Raw genomic sequence first — 20,361 nt, forward strand, 5'->3', positions numbered from 1 at the left:
ATAAATAAAATTGATAAACCCTTAGCCACACTAACAAAGAGAAAGAGGGAGAAAACTCAAATTACTAAATTTCGGAATGAACAAGGAAACATCACAACAGACACGAGTGAAATACAAAACATAATTAGAAGCTATTTCGAAAATCTATACTCCAACAAAACAGAAAACCTCGAAGACATCAACAAATTTCTAGAGACATATGAATTACCTAAACTGAATGAGGAGGACACACACAAGTTAAATAAACCAATTTCAAGCAATGAAATAGAAGAGATCATCAAAAGCCTACCAACAAAGAAAAGTCCAGGACCAGATGGGTTCTCAGCCGAGTTCTACAAAACCTTTAAAGAAGAGCTCATTCCAATACTCCTCAAACTATTCCATGAAATAGAAGAGGAGGGAACCCTCCCAAACTCGTTCTATGAAGCCAATATCACCCTGATACCTAAACCAGACAGAGACACATCGAGGAAAGAAAATTTCAGACCAATATCCTTAATGAACATCGACACAAAAATTCTCAACAAAATTTTAGCAAATCGCATACAAATATATATTAAAAAGATAGCGCACCACGATCAAGTGGGTTTTATCCCAGGGATGCAAGGTTGGTTCAACATCCAGAAATCAATAAATGTCATTCACCATATCAACAGACTTAAAGAATCACATGATTATTTCGATAGATGCAGAAAAAGCATTCGATAAAATACAGCATCCCTTCATGCTCAAAACACTAGAAAAAATAGGGATAGTGGGAACATTCCTTAACATTATAAAGGCCATCTAAGCTAAGCCCATGGCCAATATCATTCTAAATGGTGAAAAACTGAAAGCGTTCCCCCTAAAAACTGGAACAAGGCAGGGATGCCCTCTTTCACCACTTCTATTCAACATCGTCCTTGAGACTCTAGCCAGAGCAATTAGACAAACCAAAGAAATTAAAGGGATATGAATAGGAAAAGAAGAACTCAAACTATCCCTGTTCGCTGATGACATGATTATATATTTAGAGGAACCTGGAAATTCCACCAGAAAACTTTTAGAACTCATAAGTGAATTCAGTAAAGTAGCAGGTTACAAGATCAATGCTCATAAATCCAATGCATTTTTATACATAAGTGATGAATCTTCAGAGAGAGAAATTAGGAAAACTACCCCATTCACAATAGCATCGAAAAAAATAAAATACTTGGGAATCAATCTCACAAAAGAGGTGAAAGACCTCTACAATGAGAACTACAGAACACTAAAGAAAGAAATTCAAGAAAATCTTAGAAGATGGAAAGATCTCCCATGTTCCTGGATAGGCAGAATTAATATTGTCAAAATGGCCTTACTACCTAAAGTGCTATACAGATTCAATGCAATTCCAATTAAAATCCCAATGATGTACCTTGCAGAAATAGAGCAAGCAATTATGAAATTCATCTGGAAGAATAAAAAACCTAGAATAGCTAAAGCAATCCTCAGTAGCAAGAGCGAAGCAGGGGGTATTGCAATACCAGATCTTCAACTCTACTACAAAGCAATAGTAACAAAAACGGCATGGTATTGGTACCAAAATAGACAGGTAGATCAATGGTACAGAATAGAGGACATGGACACAAACCCAAATAAATACAATTTTCTCATACTAGACAAAGGTTCCAAAAATATGCAATGGAGAAAAGATAGCCTCTTCAACAAATGGTGCTGGGAAAACTGGAAAACCATATGCAATAGAATGAAATTAAACCCCTATCTCTCACCCTACAAAACTCAACTCAAAATGGATCAAGGACCTCGGAATCAGACCAGAGACCCTGCATCTTATAGAAGAAAAAGTAGGTCCAAATCTTCAACATGTTGGCTTAGGATCAGACTTCCTTAACAGGACTCCCATAGCACAAGAAATAGAAGCAAGAATCAACAACTGGGATAGATTCAAACTAAAAAGCTTTCTCTCAGCAAAGGAAACTATCAGCAATGTGAAGAGAGAGCCTACAGAGTGGGAGAATATCTTTGCCAACCATACTTCAGATAGAGCGCTAATTTCCAGAATCTATAAAGAACTCAAAAAACTCTACACGAAGAATGCAAATAATCCAATCAACAAATGGGCTAAGGAAATGAACAGACACTTCACAGAAGAAGATGTACAAGTAATCAACAGACATATGAAAAAATGTTCAGCATCCCTAGTAATAAGGGAAATGCAAATCAAAACTACCCTAAGATTTCATCTCACCCCAATTAGAATGGCGATTATCAAGAATACAAGCAACAATAGGTGTTGGCGAGGATGTGGTGAAAAAGGAACACTCATGCATTGCTGGTGGGGTTGCAGATTAGTGCAGCCACTCTGGAAAGCAGTGTGGAGATTCCTCAGAAAGCTTGGAATGGAAACACCATTTGACCCAGCTATCCCACTCCTTGGCCTATACCCAAAGGACTTAAAATCAGCATACTACAGAGATACAGCCACATCAATGTTCATTGCTGCTCAATTCACCATAGCCAGATTGTGGAACCAACCTAGATGCCCTTCAGTTGATGAATGGATAAAGAAACTGTGGCATATATATACAATGGAATATTACTCCGCAATGAAGAATGATAAAATTATGGCATTTACAGGCAAATGGATGAAATTGGAGAATATCATGCTAAGTGAGATAAGCCAATCTCAAAAAACTAAAGGACGAATGATCTCGCTGATAAGCGGATGAGGACATATAATGGGGGGTGGGAGGGGTTAGCATTAGGTTTAGGGTTAGGTTTAGGGTTAGGGATAAGGAGAGCGGTAAGAATGAAGGAAAGAAGGACTGCATAGAGGGAAAAGAGGGGTGGGAGGGGTGGGAGGGGTGGGAGGGGTGGGGGCGAAGGAAAAAAAAATAATCAAACATCATTGCCCTATGTAAATGTATGATTACACAAATGGTATGCCTTGACTGTATGTACAAATAGAGAAACAACATGTATCCCATTTGTATATAATAATAAAAAAATAAATAAAAAAAATAAAGTAAACAATAAAAGGGTGGGGATGTTGCTCAGTGGCAGAACTCTTGTAGTGCAATCCAAAGTACTGGGAAAACAAAGAAAAGGAAAAGAAAAAAAGTGGTGTTGTGATTTTTAAATACAATGTGGAATCATTAAAGCTAATTAATGTGTCCATTGCCTTAAATATTTAACTTCTTTTTTGGTATGAGAACAATAGAAATTTATTCTTTTAGCAAAAATTTAAAAGTATGGTACTCGATTATTAGCAATATTTAGCACAATGTGTAATCAATCTAAAAAACATTCAGACTTACTCCTCCTCTATAACTAAGGCTTTGTACTCTTTGTCATCTCCATATTCCTCCTACCCCACCTCTAGTCTCTGATGCCTGATATTCTACTCTCTGCTCTGTGAGTTTAATTCTTTCAGATGCCACATGTAAGAGAAAACACACCTTTATTTATCTCTGTGTTTAGCTCATTTTACTTATAATAAAGTTCTCCAATTCCATTCATGTTTGCAAATGTCAGATGTTTTCCTTTGTATGGACTGACTAGTATTCTACTGTGTGTGAATAGCACATTTTCTTTATCCTTGAGGGACACTTAGGTGGATTCCACAACTTGGCTACTGTGAATAGTGCAGCAATGAAAATGAGAGTACAGACGTTTCTTCCACATACTGATTTCAGATCTTTCTGGTAAATACCCAGAAATGGGACTGATGGATCCTGTAGTGATTTTACTTTTAGCTTTTCCAGGAGCCTCCATATTATCTTCCTAACAGTAGGACTAGTTTACATTCCCACCAAGTTTATAAGAGCCTCCTTTTCTTCACATCCTTGCTAACAGATGTTGTCCTTTTGATGACAGCTATTCTAACAGGTGTGAGGTGATGGCTCATTGTGGTTTAAATCATTGTGGTTTTTGTATCTCCCTTATGATTAGTGATGCTGAACATTTTTTCATGCTTCTTGATTGAATTTGTTTTCTTTCTATAGCGTTATATGGGTTTCTCATATATTTTCTACTAGTTCCTTATCAGATGTTATGGTTTGCAAATATATTCTCCCAATTAGTAGGTTATCTCTCCACTCTGGTAATTATTTCTTTTGATGTGCAAATTTTTTTATTTGATGTAATCCCATTTGTATATCCTTCCATTTGCTGCCTGTGCTTTTGGGGTCAAATCTAAAAAACAAAAAACAAAAAACAAAAAAAACAAAAAACAAAATCACAAACAGAACAAAAGGAACAACAACAAGGACAACAAAAAACACATTGCCCAGACAAAATATTGTATAGTTTTTACTTTGTGTTTTTCTTCTAGCAGTTTTATTGTTTCAGGTCTTATGTCTAAATCTTTAAACCATTTTGAGTTGATTTTTGCATATGGTGTGAGATAAGGGTTCAATTTCATTTTCCATATGGATATCCCTGGGTCAGGTATATATAGCCTTGGAAGGTGTGAGAATCACAGATTAAATTTGTTGTGGTAAAATTAGCACTTGTTTGTGGTTGAAGTTCATTCAGGATCTACCACAGAAAGGAGGCTTGCAAGTTTATCCTATAATTTAACAAGAATTCTAAATCATATTTATTTATAATAGAGTCACCCAAATTTCACTCACTCATTTATTTAATACTAATTGAAAGATATTCTCTGTCAAACCATGTACCAAGTGCAGGGAACACCATTGATGAACAAAACTGACAAAAATTCCTGCTATCTTTTATTCTAATTGTGCTAAATGTGTTCATGGAACAGTGAGCCAGTGTAATGGCACTGGAGTATGTGATAAAGAGAGAGGTGAGAAATCATTTCAGAAGGGGAATAGTGGATCAGATTGTGTAAGTCTTGATGGCTGCGGTAGCAGTTCTGGATATTTTTCAGAGTGAGATGGGGGGCCTGTGGGCAAAGGTATGTAACATGATATGACTTGTGTTTTCAACGGCTCACATGGGCTTCATGTAGGCTTCTGATTGTTCAGAGGGCAAGAAAAGAAGCTTGCTATAGAAATAGTCCAGATGAGGGATGACAGTGGTTTTGATCACCAGAGGCAACAAGAAGGAATCAGATTCCGAGCAGATTTCAAAATGGAGTCCATGGGACTTGGTGTGAGATAAGAAGAAGGAAGAAATTCCCCTGCTTTCTCATTTGAGAACTGGGAAAATATGAGTTGAGTTGTCAGTAATTGATATGGGGGAAACCATAGAAGGAACATGTATGGGTAGGAAATTTAGAATTTGGACATAGAATACTGAAAGAAAAATGATACAATTTCAAGGAGGAGAGGGTGATTTAATAGTCCTAGTATGGATTGTAATGTACTTTTCCCATTCATGAACTGATCAAGCAAAAAAAAAAAAAAATTGGAGTATAAAAGATTTGAATGGCCCACAATGGAATATTACTCAGCCATAAAGAATGATAAATTTATGGCATTTGCAGGCAAATGGATGAAATTGGAGAATATCATGCTAAGTGAGATAAGCCAATCTCAAAAAACCAAAGGACGAAGGATATCGCTAATAAGTGGATGACACATAATGGGGGGTGGGAGGGGTTAGTGTTAGGGTTAGAGTTAGGGTTAGGGAGGGGGGCAAGAATGGAGGAAGAAAGGACTGTATAGAGGAAAAAGAGGGGTGGGAGGGGTGGGGGGGAAGGGGAAAAATAACAGAATGAATCAAACAACATTACCCTATGTAAATTTATGATCACACAAATGGTATGCCTTTATGCCATGTACAAACAGAGAAACAACATGTATCCCATTTGTTTACAATAAAAATAAATAAATAAATAAAAATAAGTTTTATGAATTGGAAATGTGTAGATTCCTGCAAACCATGTTTTTTAAAGCATGAATATAACATTTTATAAAATCTGTCCATATCCTGGGCCATAAAATAACTTAGCAAATTTCAAAAAATTGATAATCAGTAGTCCACATACTTTAACCAGAACACATGCAATATATAATTGAATAACAAAACTAAAAAAATAACTAAAAGAAAGATAGTTGGCTAGAAGGGAAAAGACTTTATAGACAGCAGTAGTTCTGAGCATTTGCAGCTGTATCTGGATAAGCTCAATGTCTCTTGTTACCCTTGCAGGTGGGATAATCATTACATCATGCCTGGTTCTTGATCAGGAATTCCCTTGAACTTTGCTAATTTCGTCTCTGTCTAGGAATTTCTCATGGTTCCCTGTAACCTGGATAATTTACTTAAGAGTGATTTATTTCTTAAAATCTCTAAGTTTCTTAAGATTTTCTTTTCTTTGTTAAATTGTCCACATTCTTCATTTGTTTAACTTTCTGAAAGTAGCTGTGGCTATTGGGTCTGCCAATCTTGTTCTGGCTCAGACCTAAGTGTCTGGGTATTTCCTGGGATGTTGAAGTTGTCCTGAATTTTAGTGTTACCACAGGAAAAGCGTGGTTCCTTGAGCAGTCCTGCTGTAGGTGTCAAAGACTTGTATTTCCCTGCTGTGTAACTGGCTTCTTTGGTTGTGTTAGGAAAATAAGACATGAGCAGGTCCAGTCTTGCATGTTTGCTTTAAGTTATCGTGAACATCTCGGAAACACCAGCCAGCAATCCATGAAGGGAAACTCTGCTTCCTGTGATGTCTGAGACTTTCTGAACTTACTCTTAACTCTGTTTCAGCAATCCTCTTCTGCTTCAGATCTCCCAGACTGGAGACTTTGCTCCATAGGGCAGAAACTATTGGGTTCCCTTATATGACTCTGCCACATCAATGGATTGACTTTATTTGTTTCCCTGGCTCAATAATTTTTATTGTTCCTTTATACTGTGTCATTCCCCCATTAAACAATCCTCCAAATGGGTTCAGTCCAGTTTACAAACCTGTCTCTGGGATGACTAGGCCCTGGGCGAAAGCACAATGCCTGAGATAAGTACCCGTTCAGAATGCAATTGGTATTCAATAGTTTTATGAGTACTTTAGTTTTTCCTGACTATGAAAGTAATAAACTGTATTGCAGGAAATTTGAAAACTACAAAGAGTGAAAAGTAGAAAGTAAACATCACTTGTAATCCTAAAGTTCAAGGGAATCCTTTGTTAACATTGGGACATTTCCTACTTGAAATATCTATGCATGCAAATTACTAAATTAATAGTTTGTGATTTTAATTATATTCAGTATGTAGACCTATATTCTACTTTCCTTATAACTTAAATGAATATAATCTCAAGCCATAAAAATCTTTATAAATATATTTTAATGGGGGGGAGTACTAAGAATTTAACCCAGGGGCAATTTACCACTGAGCTACATCCCCAGCACTTTTTATTTTTTATTTTGAGACAAAGTCTCACTAAATTTCTTAGGACCTCTTTAAGTTGCTGAGGCTGGCCTTGAACTTGTGATCTTCCTGTCTCAGCCTCCTGAATTGCTGGGATGATAGATGTATACCACCATGCCTGGCATAAATATAATTTTAAATGACTGCATAATATTCCAGCATATGTGCGATCTTTAAACTTAATATTTTATTCTGTTGTTTAATTTGTGTTATTTTGTTCCTGGAAGCTTTGTGTGCTTCCTGATAAAACAATGACATTTGTTAGTATGATTTATTTCTTGGTATCACATTTTCTAAAGCCCACATCTTACATTTCTAATGTTAAAAAAAAAAAGAGTTAGAAACATTGGGATTCTAAAAGGCAGTGTAATTTTATCTTTGTGAAAGGCTTCAATTTTTTGACTTTCCTAACATAAGTGAATTAGCTCTGGATATTTTTAAAGATTCAGAGTCTTATTAACTTAATGGAGTTAATATCCAAGTTCTTTAGGGACAAGAGTTTCAAAGTCTGAGGACAGGCAGAAAACCAGAATTGCAGCTTTACTCTCCATTTCTAGGGATAGTAAAGATCATACTTCCAAAAATGTCCCCAATGTTTCCAGCCCGATTTTTTTTAAACTATTGAAACTTCAGAAAGGAATAATTTTTCATATCATCCCTTTATGATATCCAGTCTAAGCTTCATAATTGCTGGCTGTGAGTTTCTAGGCAAGTGATCAGCCAGCCTTCCTATCTCTCAGTTTTCTTATGTGTAAAATGGGCTGATAATTGTATTGTGGTTGCAGTAAGTATTAAATTTATCATGAACAGTGGCCAGATGGGCTCATTAAGTTTTAGATATTACTACACTGCTAGTGTGCTATTGATGGAAATAGTATAACATGGTGCTTAATATCATGAACTCAGATAAAACTATGTTCAAACCTGGCCGGCCACTTACTAATGCTATAGCCTTGGGAAGTCATATAACCTCTCATTTATAAAATGGGTATAATGATAGCATATACCCCATGGGGTTTTTAGGAGGATTAATATATAGAGAGGATTAGTATATTAATACATAGAGAAAACTAACTCCTATGTAAACAATTCTTTAAATGAACAAAGTGACTAGTATGTATTTTAAGCAAAAAGTGAATGAAGCAGTTACAAAACAATATTAAATTATGTCACCCTCGTGTCCTTGCCTTTTCTCGGTAACTGTGTGATTTGAGATTGTGGGCCTGAAGGATTTCAATTTGACCCGCACCTAAAGAGGCACTTGAGGAATTGCTGGGAGGAAGGTTAATGCTTCAGAATCATCAGGACCTGGGAAGAGTTGCCCGATATCTACTCTTAGATTCTCCAACAGATCCCAAGAACTAGAGAGAAGTATCCAGAATAGGTGGCCTTCTTTCTATATGTGTGGGGAACTGTTGCCATCTTTTCAAGTGCAGAAAAGTGGTTGTGCAATAGAGAGATAAATATACTTTTAGAGATTCAGTGTCTTGGATTGTCCCTAGGCAAAAGGGAGTTCACACAGGAATGAAAATATCAACAACACTACTCCATTCCTCCTACACCAAGACTATAAAGAGTGAGCCAATAGGCTAGACAACTTTCAAGCAAATGAAAATTATTTTCTCCAAGGCACATGGGCATTTTGTTTGCCTCCTTATGTTTTAGAAGTATTATGAGTTCTTCAAATGAAGTCCAAAGTGCAGCAAAAACATAACCTTCCAACTTGGAAGGCAGCCATGCAATGAGATGATTGAATAAATATTACCATCTAGTGTCATTTATCTCAGGCTTTAGGGGAATGTAAGAAAGATTGGAGAGGGATTTCTTGCCAAAATCCAAGGTTAAACCCAAAGAGAAGTCAGTAACAGCCAGGGGTCATTTTCCTTCCATTGTTTCTTGAATATGATTTAATTTCATTGATTATTTTTTAAAAAATTATTTTGAATGGAGGTATGCAGAGTCGGATTGAACATCTATAACTTAAAAATTCATTGGGGAATGTGACAGTTTGTACAAATATGAGCATTCTGTTGTTGCTGGCTTTTTCTTCAATATATTCTTCTGCTGACAAATGACGACTATTGAAAATTCCTTGCAATAGAGATAGTTGACTGTTGAAAGTGAGATTACGGATACTTCCATCAGTCTTTGATGGAGGCCACAAACCATCATTTGGAACCTGGAATGTAAACCTTGAAGCAACTGAGTAGCTTAACAGGCCTGAATCAAGCATAAACAATGAAGTGGTTTGAAAGGGTTGGTCTCCCCCAAATGTCAGGTTCCACGGAAGAATGCTTTCTCTATTTGATCTGTCACTAGTGCTCTCAAAACATGACACTCCTTGAACATAATATACTTTGATGATAAACTAGATTAACTTTCCCAGTACAAGTGAAAGGCCACCTGTTGCCAGAATGGCCATATTCCTCGTTGGCTGTCTTGTAGCTGTCATCACTTCAATGCAATCTGCAGCCGACATGCTGGAATATAATGAATATGTCAGAAGTTGGAGGTCAGCCATCCAAGTACATGAAAACTTGGCTCGCCCACAGTGTCAGCACGCAGGCCTCCCCTATCATCTCGTGCAAAGGATTTCTGCACCACTTGATTTGTTTGCACAGGGTTTGTTGCTGTTGGACGGGTGCATTTCTGAGAGCCTTTTTGACAGCCCATTCAAATATTTTCAGTGTGGAAAAAATAAGGTTTCCGGTTTCAAACTCTTCAAATAATAGGTGTTGTGAGACCTGTGTTAGCTGATGGTGGTGGCGTTCTCCTGTTGGTTTTCAGTATGGAAATATCCACAGAGACTGTAAGGAGTGTTTTGACTGGTTTGGAAAAGAGGACTGGTTGGGAGATGAGAGCTACTGAAGAGATAGCAGATGAGCTCAATTTCTCCCTTCTCCTAACCCATCCTAAGCTTTCAGTAGGGTTGCACCAGGTGAGCCACAAGCTCTAGGGATAAGGAAGTTTGAAATGGTGCATCATGTGTACTTATGGGCTACACATGTATGATCTGTTTACTGTATGTCAATATTTCAGGTCATAGCACTGAAGAGTCATCTGAGGTTTTTGTTTACTCTTGGTAAAACCCATTGTTTCCCTCTTTCTCTTCAAAGTCAAGTGTGTTTTAGTTCAGAGCATCCAAAAGAGACCCTCTGAAATCTCGCTCAGACTGATTAAGGAATCATGAGTAGGTCCATCCAATGAAAGTATAAGAGCTTAAAAGTAGTTTGGGTTATTGTTAAACACTTGCCAAAAACTTTAAAAGCCAATTAAAAGGACTGAATTCTGTTCTTGGCTTTTGCTAGGGCAGAGGTTCTCAATCTTGGCACTGTTGCTGTTTTGGATTGGAAAACTCTTTGTTTTGGGGGACGTACTGTGCATTTTGCGAGGTTTAACAACTTCCCTGGTCTCTACCACTAGATCCCAGCAGTACTACTACAGTCATGACAATCAAAGTGTCTCCAGCTGTATCAAATTGCCAGATGTCCCCTGGGGTCTACTGTGGGGAAAAATTGCCTCCAGTGGGTTAGGGGGATACTAGAATTCTAGAAGCATGGTGTACTGCAGTATCATAAAAAGCAAATTCTATGCATAAACACACCCTCCTAAGTTTACCTCCCATTTTAACATCAAAATGTCAACTAAAAATGAGTGGGAGGTGTGTTGGTCTCTAGACCATAATAACATTCATATATCCCGAGTGCAGGTTCAGATAGCCCAGGGTATAGTATCATCTACTGTTGGTTTTGGTAATAACAGCAATAATAGGAGAGAGGGACAGTGACTTTTATTAAGTGATTTAGCCCTGTGTGAGGTCACTCACTTTTGATCCTTAAACAAAAGTGGATATTAACTGCACGTTCATCAGACTCTTGTCAGATAAGTACACTGAAGCCTAGAGCATTTAGGGTGCTTTCCTGAGCTTGTACCCTTAGCAAGTGGCAGAGTTTGTATTTAAGCCCAGGTGGTACCACTCCGAGTCTGTCTGTTGAACTGCTTATATGGTTTCTCCCTCTGTGGACTGGATCACAAAGGAAGAAACCTTCTCCCATGGACGAACTCTCACTGGTCCTCCACAGCCAATGCTTAGCAGATTTCTTTCTAGCACTTTCACTTAATTTAGGCCTCCATGAGTCACATCCTATAATCGTTTTGTGAGAACAAAGTGGCAAATAGCTAATTTAAAATTATCCCTGTCAAAAGAAGATAAGAAAATTACGTGTGGGTTTGATAAAAAACATTTTATCTCTCTTCTAAAACACTTGTTAAATTTTATCGAGCTGTGACCTTATAAACTTAGACCTATAATGTATTGGCAAGCTGCATGCTCAGTAGGAACCCAAATCCCCACTCAATATTCATTTTGCGTTAATTAACTCAATGTTTAATTTTTGCTATTTGTTTCCATGATCTCTAACATTTTCTACATGTGTTGACAAGGAGAAATATCTGACTACTTCATTACATTTTTTTCTGTCTTGCTCTGCCAGTAGAGGTTTAAAAACTAGCGAAATAGCCAAAATTCAAGAAGATTGAACAAAATAAAACTAAACGAAAACAGAAACACCAAGGAATCCACAGCCTGGAAAATGAACTAACAAATTTGCCCTCCTCTATGTTTTCTTAGTCTAGTGCCAGAGCTCCCTCCTGCTTCTTTATATGCACGTCCTTTTAATCATCACTTTAGTTCATCTTAATTTGTTCTCTTGCCATTCCCTAAATTGAATATAAAAGTAATCTTAGAAGGGTCTTTTAGTGTTTTTTTTTTTTTCCCCTTCAATCTGTGCATCAGGCCATTTCCTCATTAGTCGATACTCAATAAATGTTTCCTAACTTAGGGAGCCCTCTCAACAAACCAGAGTCAGAAACACCAAAACAGGAGATATAGGCGACCCTTATTCATATAGAAAATAACCACTACTATTAAACGGTAGAGGATAGGAGGGGTAGTGAATTGTTGCTACCACAGTTCACTGGTTCCTTTTAAAGAACTTTTTATCATGGAAGAATTTCAGAAATATACAGAGAGGAACAAATAGTAAATGAACCCCCATGTACTTGGCATCCAGTCCCAAGAGTCATCAAACTATGGCCATTCTTGTCTCATACTGTGTTTGTTATTTATTGGGAAAAAATGAATTATTCTAAAATTTAGCAGCTTGAAACAGCATGTCTCACAGTTTCTGTGGATTTGGTCTCTGCCTTGGACTCACCTGGTGCTCTGGTTCTGGGGACATCTCAGGACTTGCGTGGGCAGGATACATCTCCTAGCTTACGCGAGTGGTTATGGACAGCACTCAGTTCCTCATGAGCTGCTGTCCAGAAGTCTCACCCTGTCTCTTTCCATCTGGGCAACTCCACAGAGCATCTAAATCATGGCAGCTTGCTTCACCAGGGCCCCACCCAGAAAGAGAACAAGAAACAGTGAGAGAGAGAAGGGATGTCACAGTGTCACTAAAGTGGCATCCTGTTCTCCTTGAAGTATTCTAGTCCTTAGGAAAAAAGTCACTAGGCCCAGCCCACATTCAAGTGGAGGGGATTACATACCAGGAGGTTCATTGGGGGCCTTTCTAGAAGCCTGTTCGCCACACCTCCGTGTACTTCTACCCTCCAGCACTATTTTGAGGTAATTTTCAGATTTCATGTCTTCTGTTCTCTATATATTTCAACACATAACCCTAAAAGTTAAGGACGCTTTCAAAAAAAAATGCATAACCACAGTATCACTATTACACCTGAAATTTAATAATAATTCTCAGATATTTTCAAGTATTTAATCACTACTCAAGATTTTAAGTGTGAATATTACAGTTCATTGAGATTGCTATATTTCAAAATGTCTTGAAAGTCATTTTTTAATCTATTTTTTCTTTCTGCTCTTTTCAAATTTATTTGATGAAGCAACCGGCTTTTCTGCAGTCTGGGGTTTGCTGATTGGATCCCTGTGGTATTAATTCATCATGTCCTTTATATTTCCTTACAAAATGATGCTCATTGATTTTTAAGATAGCTTTTTTTTCAAAAATTCAAATCAAGATGCATCTTATTATCAAAAGCATTGAATAATTTCTCAGGAGACAGCATGACAGTGATGTCATTGCCTCAGCTTATGCAAACTTTTCTTGGTTATTTATATTGTTACCACTTCAATTATGTTATGTTCATTGTTGTTACTACATGTGTTGTGTTTAATTGCCATTTCTTTTTTCTTTCAAAAAAAAGTTCACTATGATCGTGCATTGAAAGGAAAAATCACTGTGCTGAAAGACAGAAATAGAATTGAGGGGTTTAAATTTCATTCATTCATGCCTGGACCACTAACCATAACCTCTTGATATTTAACAGAACAAACCAAGAAGAAATTTGAAGAAGGACTGTGTGTTCTGATGTTTTCTAGAAATATCAAGGAAGTACCAGCATCCCCACTGGCCAACTGGTGATTGGCCCCTTTGGAAAATTCCACAGTGAATAATGGAACACTTTTTCAAATTACATTTAAGATACCCATTATCTGTCAATAAAATGATGTGGAAAAATATAAAAATCAATTACTTTTGTGTATAAAAGTGATTCCTGCTGAATTCATTAAAATTTTTAGTAGAATTTTTTTGGCTTTGTGAAATATCAAGTGAAAACAGTAACAAATAATATATGAACAATATTTGCTTAATCAATACACAAAAAGACTGGAGGGAATAATATCAAATTTCTAACAGTGATGAAATGCTGGGACGCTTACTTTTTAATTTACATTTTGTTCTTACTTTCCTGAATTTACAATGAACAAGGAAACCTTTCAAAACCATAAAAACAAAACCCCCAAACCCAGTAATATTATTTTGGTAAATGTACCATGTCTGAAAACTGATATGCCAGATGGGAGAATGACTTCTATGAGAGAAGTTTGGATGTCCCCAGACTTGCAGGATAAGGGGTGGGCAGTAATATTTCTTGAGTGGAGACTTTGGGGCATCTTGGAGGAGACAGGCCTTGCCTCCTCTCCACTTGGGGAGCCACCCACTCACCGTGATTCTAAAGCTGTTTGAAGCTGGCTCACAGGGAGTCTCTCCAATCTGTGGCAATATTATCCAGAGTACGCAGGTATGACATTTTCATGATGCACTTGTAAAGGCCTTTGGGGATCTTTAATGAGAGGAATTTTTATATTACCTTAATGACATTTTTGCTAATATTTTTCATTTTGTGGATACACAGAAGTCTATGAAAACAAGTTTTAAGAAATCATTTCAGTAAGTATGAAATAAAAAACCTAGATGATAAGAAAGCATTTTAATTAGTTTAATTGGAAGGTTTTTTTTTTCTTTTTTAATCTTAGTAGCCACTAAAATTGTGTGCTTTCAACTAAGTTATCAGATTTGATGGAATATATTGATAACAATAAAACTGAACAAAGAGGGAAAAACACAAAATTAATTCCATCCTCTATGCTAAGGTTAGGAGATTTGGTGATTTATCTCTGTCTTCTGTTACATGTGTCCCACATTTCCTTGATACCAGACTGCATAAGTTGCTAGCTGCATCATGGACTTACTAACAACTTTTCTGAAAAAAATGAAGCACCTATACAGTTACAGAGCTTTCTTTTCTCCCAATAGTTGTACATTCTTCACGTTTGGTTTGGGCCTAACCTTTTTTGGCTCTCCTGAGTCTATTTGGAGCCCTCTGTAGCACTCAACCTGGTCCCTCAGGACTTGTTTTATCATCTGCTCCTCTTGAGCACATTCAGGGGATCAAGACAACTTTGAAGGTGTACCGCAGTATTCCAGGCCCATGAAGAGTTCCCATGTGGTTAAAATCACCCTCATATTTTTTCCTTTTAATTGAATTAGCTATTCATGGACATTAAACAGTTCTTTAGGGTCAGCTGGGGATTTCTTCCAATGGATGGATGATGTAATCAGAATGATTATATTTTGGGATTCAATGATAAGCATTATTTAACAGGTATAGGGATACAGTTGGATAGAAGGAATAACTTCGAATATTCTATATAGTAATAGGATAAATATGGTTGACAATTGTGTATTCCAAAATAGCTAGTAGAGAGGATTTTGAATGTTCTCAACACAAAGAAGTGATAACTATTACTGGTGATGCACACACCAATTACCCTGATCTCCTGGGTACATTATGGATATCCATGATGTCACACTATACCCCATAATATGTAAAATTATGTATCAATTAAAATTTTTTAAAAATTAAGCATTATCAAACCTTCTTAGTTTTGAGAAACTCATGTTCCAAGAGGTTTGGCAATTTCCACTGCCTTTAATGGTACTGTGTGGAGCATGACAATATTCTGCAAAGACAATAATCATTTGTTTCTCGGTTAAATTTTAATATATTCTCTTCAAAGACATTTTAAATGACAATTAGAATCCAAACTTAAAATAAGGTTCAACTACATGCCATGCTAACAAGGCTTGTATCTCAGCTTAGGTGAGACTCAGATGAATCTATAACCTTCTCCACACATGCTAAATTTGCACATGTGCCGGCTCTGACTTCTATGTCACAACTTCCTCCTCTGCCAAGTTTCTTTTGGCACTGATTAGAAATTACATACGAATTTGAGATATGTTAAAATGTGAAAAGTTCTGCCTCTTAGACTTGATGAAATAAAGTAATAAATAACATTTATTGAGTGCATACAATATGCTAGCTACTTATTATTTCACTTTGTCCTCATAGTCACCCTATGCAGTGGTACTACTATTATTGGCACCATTTTACTGATTAAGATAATTGAGTCTTAGGGAGGTAAAGTCATTTGCCTAAGCAAAAGGCAAAGCTGAATTGAAGCGTGAAGTGGAAAGCACATGCTCTTTCCCTCCCCACCTTCATCCCAGAAAAGCCTGATTTTCTTACTGCTAATGGTGCCTATTACGATGGAGATGTTCTCTCTCCCCCCATATTTTTTAAGTTGGTGCATTATTGTTGTGCATAATGATGGGATTTGCTGTGTATTCGTACATTACAATATAATTTGACTTAAATCACACCCCAGCATTTCTCCTTTCCTCCCCTCCTCCATTCCTCTGTCTCTTTCTTCTACTCTCCTGACCTCCCTTCAATTTTCATGAGATTCCTCCCCCCACACTTTTCCATTTTCCTCTCTAACATTTACATCTGAGAAAAAAACATAATCCTTGACTTTCTGAGTTAGCTTATTTCTCTTAACATAATGTTCTCAAGTTGCGATGGAGATATTCTCTATTGGCACTGTCCACGGTGGTAGCCATGGGCCACTGGGGCCACGAGCCACTGGGGCTTCATCTCAAGTATCACTGATACTTGAGATAAGGTTAGTGTAGCAAAAAATGAAATTTTATATTTTTTCAATTAATTTAATATTAAATAAGCACATGTTGCTGATGGCTTCCATAGAGCAATACTAGAATGAAAGTCATCACTCTCAGGAAAATGCCAAAGAGCTAAAGAACACAGAATTCATTTTGGCTCTTCCAAAAGTCATACCTTCATAAGTGTAAATATACTGAAGTAATTACTTCTCTGGGACAATTGGGTATTTTCTTGGTCTTTTGGAAGCTGGTCATCAGATCTCTGGGCAAAAAGGGGGCAGTGAAAAATTATTATCCCTCTGCAAGTACATTTATGCAGGATGTACAGATGTTACTGATGTTCTACTGTAATCTTATTTTTATTGGCATTGTTATTAATACTTTTCACATGTAAAACACTTTATATTTTACCTATCAATTTTATGCTTTTCCTTATAAAACTTTCCTAGTAATTCTGTAAGGGAAGGAGATTTGGTGTTACTATCCTCATTTTAACAGTTGAAAAAACTTAGATTCAGAGATATTATATGGGTTACTCAGGGCCATATGGGTAAGAAGCGACTTACCGGGGTGTGGCACCTAGATCTTCTGACTTCCAGTCTGTTGTGTTTCCCATTATTAGGAGTTGTTTCTCCATTCTTGTATTTGAGCATATCTTATTTAAAAAGCAAACAGATAAATAAAAGGAAAGTCTGATCATGGAAGCTCTGCCTGGGGGGCAGATGGTTCCAATACCAGTTGGTGAAGTAAGGTGTTGGCCACTGGAGAATTACCTTCTGCACCAATGATTTGGGTCCTTTTCAATACTCTCCCATGGTCCTTTCCCTGTTTCTAGGTTGACTGGCCTTGTTCTGAGGGACTGTGGTGAAGGACCACTTGCAGTGGTGCTAATTCTACTGCTCTTCCATGTGGCCTTATGAGCAAGTGTTAGGTTTGTATTTTGCAGAGCAAATGAATACATCATAATCCCAATTCCTCCCTGGGTATTTTCATTGGCTTTAAGTACCATTCCTTTGTAATTAAGTGGGAAAGAGAAAACAGATGGTCACCTTGTCGAATCTTGTTTTCAAGTTAAATACACACAGCCTTCTTTCATAAGTAAGGATAATTCCTTTTTAATGGTAATGCTTTACAATAGGGGAACTCTGGTGGCTGGCATCGTGTCCAACCAATGGGCATGGAATGTCTTTCTGCTTGAATAGCCTTGGGAAAAGAGTCCTTGATTTTTATGAGTGCCACCTGTAATCTCCTGCAGTAATCATTTCCCTTCTCTATTCCTTTGTCTGGTTTGGAGTCTACCCTCTGTACCTTTAGTTAAAATATATGCATGGAGCAATAATATTTGTCTGGACACTGTAAGGTGCCAGTCAAGTGAAAATTAAAGGAACAGTGAGAGAGTTCCCCAGATGGTCCTACTGCCTTCCCATTTTATTTCCTTTTGGATATTGTGGAGGATCTGGGGAGGCAAAGAAATTGAATGATTCAATAATTTCTCAAATCTGGAAGCAATCTCTTTTTCATCCCTCTCCTTCCTAGAACCATTAGAACCAATTGATTAGGGAGGGCTTAGGTCCTTTCCTGACTTTTCTCCATGTCATGAATAAAATATCATTTCTCTCAAAAGGTTAGAAAGTGATGTATTGAGAGCTCATTGAGTGCTATGCACTGGGTGCACTTTGACCCTCCATAGAAAGTGTGTACATCAGGTCCTTCATTAAAATCACGGGAGAAACTAGATCCCTTTGACCTTTTTTTTTTTTTTGAGGGAGTGGGGAATAAAAACCTGCTCTTCCTGTCTTTGTGGACTGTAAGGTCTCTTTTACTCCTGTCTTCCAACTTCCTGGCCCTTTATTGTTACACCCCTTGGAACATCACATTCTATCAGTAGAGAGAACACCTTGACTCATCTTGTACTCTAGGAAAGCACATGGTTTTTGTTACTGTTTTTCCAGCCATCCATAATGATTTAATAAGCACCTACTGGGTACCTAGAACTGTGTTGGAATTCTCCTTCCTCCACTTAGGTGGAGCACATTAACTTTTAGAACCACCTTTAGTGAGGATTGTAATTTAAAATCCAGTATTATTTTTTAAATGCATGCCATGTGTTTTTGATTTCTGAAGTCTTTTGCTTTCTATGTGTTGGTTTGGGGGAAATTTCCTTTTTCTTTGTTTATTTCATTTAGCAAGAAATAAAAGATACAACTTAAGGTTGGTATTTTTATGAATTCTCTTTTCGAGCATTTTTACATTGTGGTTGGTGGTCTGATTAATTCATAAAGAATTCCTAGTATAAATGTTTCTTATCTAAAAATATACAGTTTGGGAGATCAACTAATACTGTGTGCACACCTTAAAATAGGCACATGCTGCTGTAATAAAATTGCCTTGAATCGCTTTAATAAACCCAACCTGACTCAAGCAGTAAATGCTTATAAACGTAGTAAATGAAGAAACTTCTATTTTTATAACATTAAACAGTATCATTTATAGCTTATCAGTCATGTATTGTCCAGTAAAAATTAAAAGCTTGATGGAGGTCTGTCTTCATACCTGGAAACATTGGAGGCTATTTTTGTTAAGACTCTCAGAATTTGCTAACTACCATTAGGACACACAGCCCAAAGAGTTTGGTAACCTCTTTATCATGTTAGTTAATTGTTCTTCCCTTTTGAAGATATATTGTGTTGACTGAACCATAATTCAAGTAGAGTGCCCCAAGAAAAACCACTAGGCTCCCCGTTGGAAGTCCAGCTGGCTCTGAGCACTGCTGGTAGCCACGACTTAGCCTGTGTCTAGTCCTTCTGGAGGTTTCGCATTCTGCAGCCAGCTTCATTAACAGCAGGCTGAAAACAACGCAGGTTCTAGTGTTTATAGCGGTTTTTGACCAGGACCTTTTGAGCAGTAGTGTCCCAATAAAGTACTAGATATTTATGTAAGAATGAGTGCTTTTTTTTTTTTTAACAATAGAGCCCTTTCACAAATTTCTAACTACTTTGTAACTGCATGACTTAACCTGATGATAAAAACAGTTATTAAAAGTCTACCTTTTCCAAAAAAAAAAAAAAAAAAAGCCTACTTATAACATGAGTGGATTTAGGTTTGGTTTGGTTAAAAATAATCCTTTAAACTATAACATCACATATTACCCCAAAACCCCCATGCTGAAATGTTGGTTAACAGCAGGGACATTAAAAAATAAGTATGTACAAAGTCACTTGATACTCATTTTTTATTCTGTGAGCACATAATACCGATGCGAGCCTAAATTAAAAAAAAAAAAAACTTGAATTTTACCATTTGCTAGGCAAAGGTTATTAGCTCAGAAATGGAGACTTAGATGACGATTCATTGATGTTTAATTGAATTTATTATTAATGAATTAATTGGCCAAAAAGAGTCTGGGTAATATGGGTTCCACTATGAACGAGGCTACGCTGCCAAAATAAATGACTTTTCCCCTGGATCTTGTTTTCCTCCATGGTCCTTAAGGAAGGTCCTCTTTGCATTATTCAATGTTTTTGGCTTATTTATAATTCTCGGAGGAAATGCTGCACAAAACCACAAATATTTCAAATGTCACTGTTATCATTGAATTACTCCTTCAGACTGCAAATGAAACCAGGAATGTTTTTGCCATTTAAAACTTCCAGAAGGAGAGTGAAGAAAATACTGCGTCTTCAAGGTTAAGCAGATGTGGTGAATCCACATCCATTTGATA

The sequence above is a fragment of the Sciurus carolinensis genome, chromosome 14 (assembly GCF_902686445.1).
Source record: "Sciurus carolinensis chromosome 14, mSciCar1.2, whole genome shotgun sequence".
Lineage (NCBI taxonomy): Eukaryota > Metazoa > Chordata > Mammalia > Rodentia > Sciuridae > Sciurus > Sciurus carolinensis.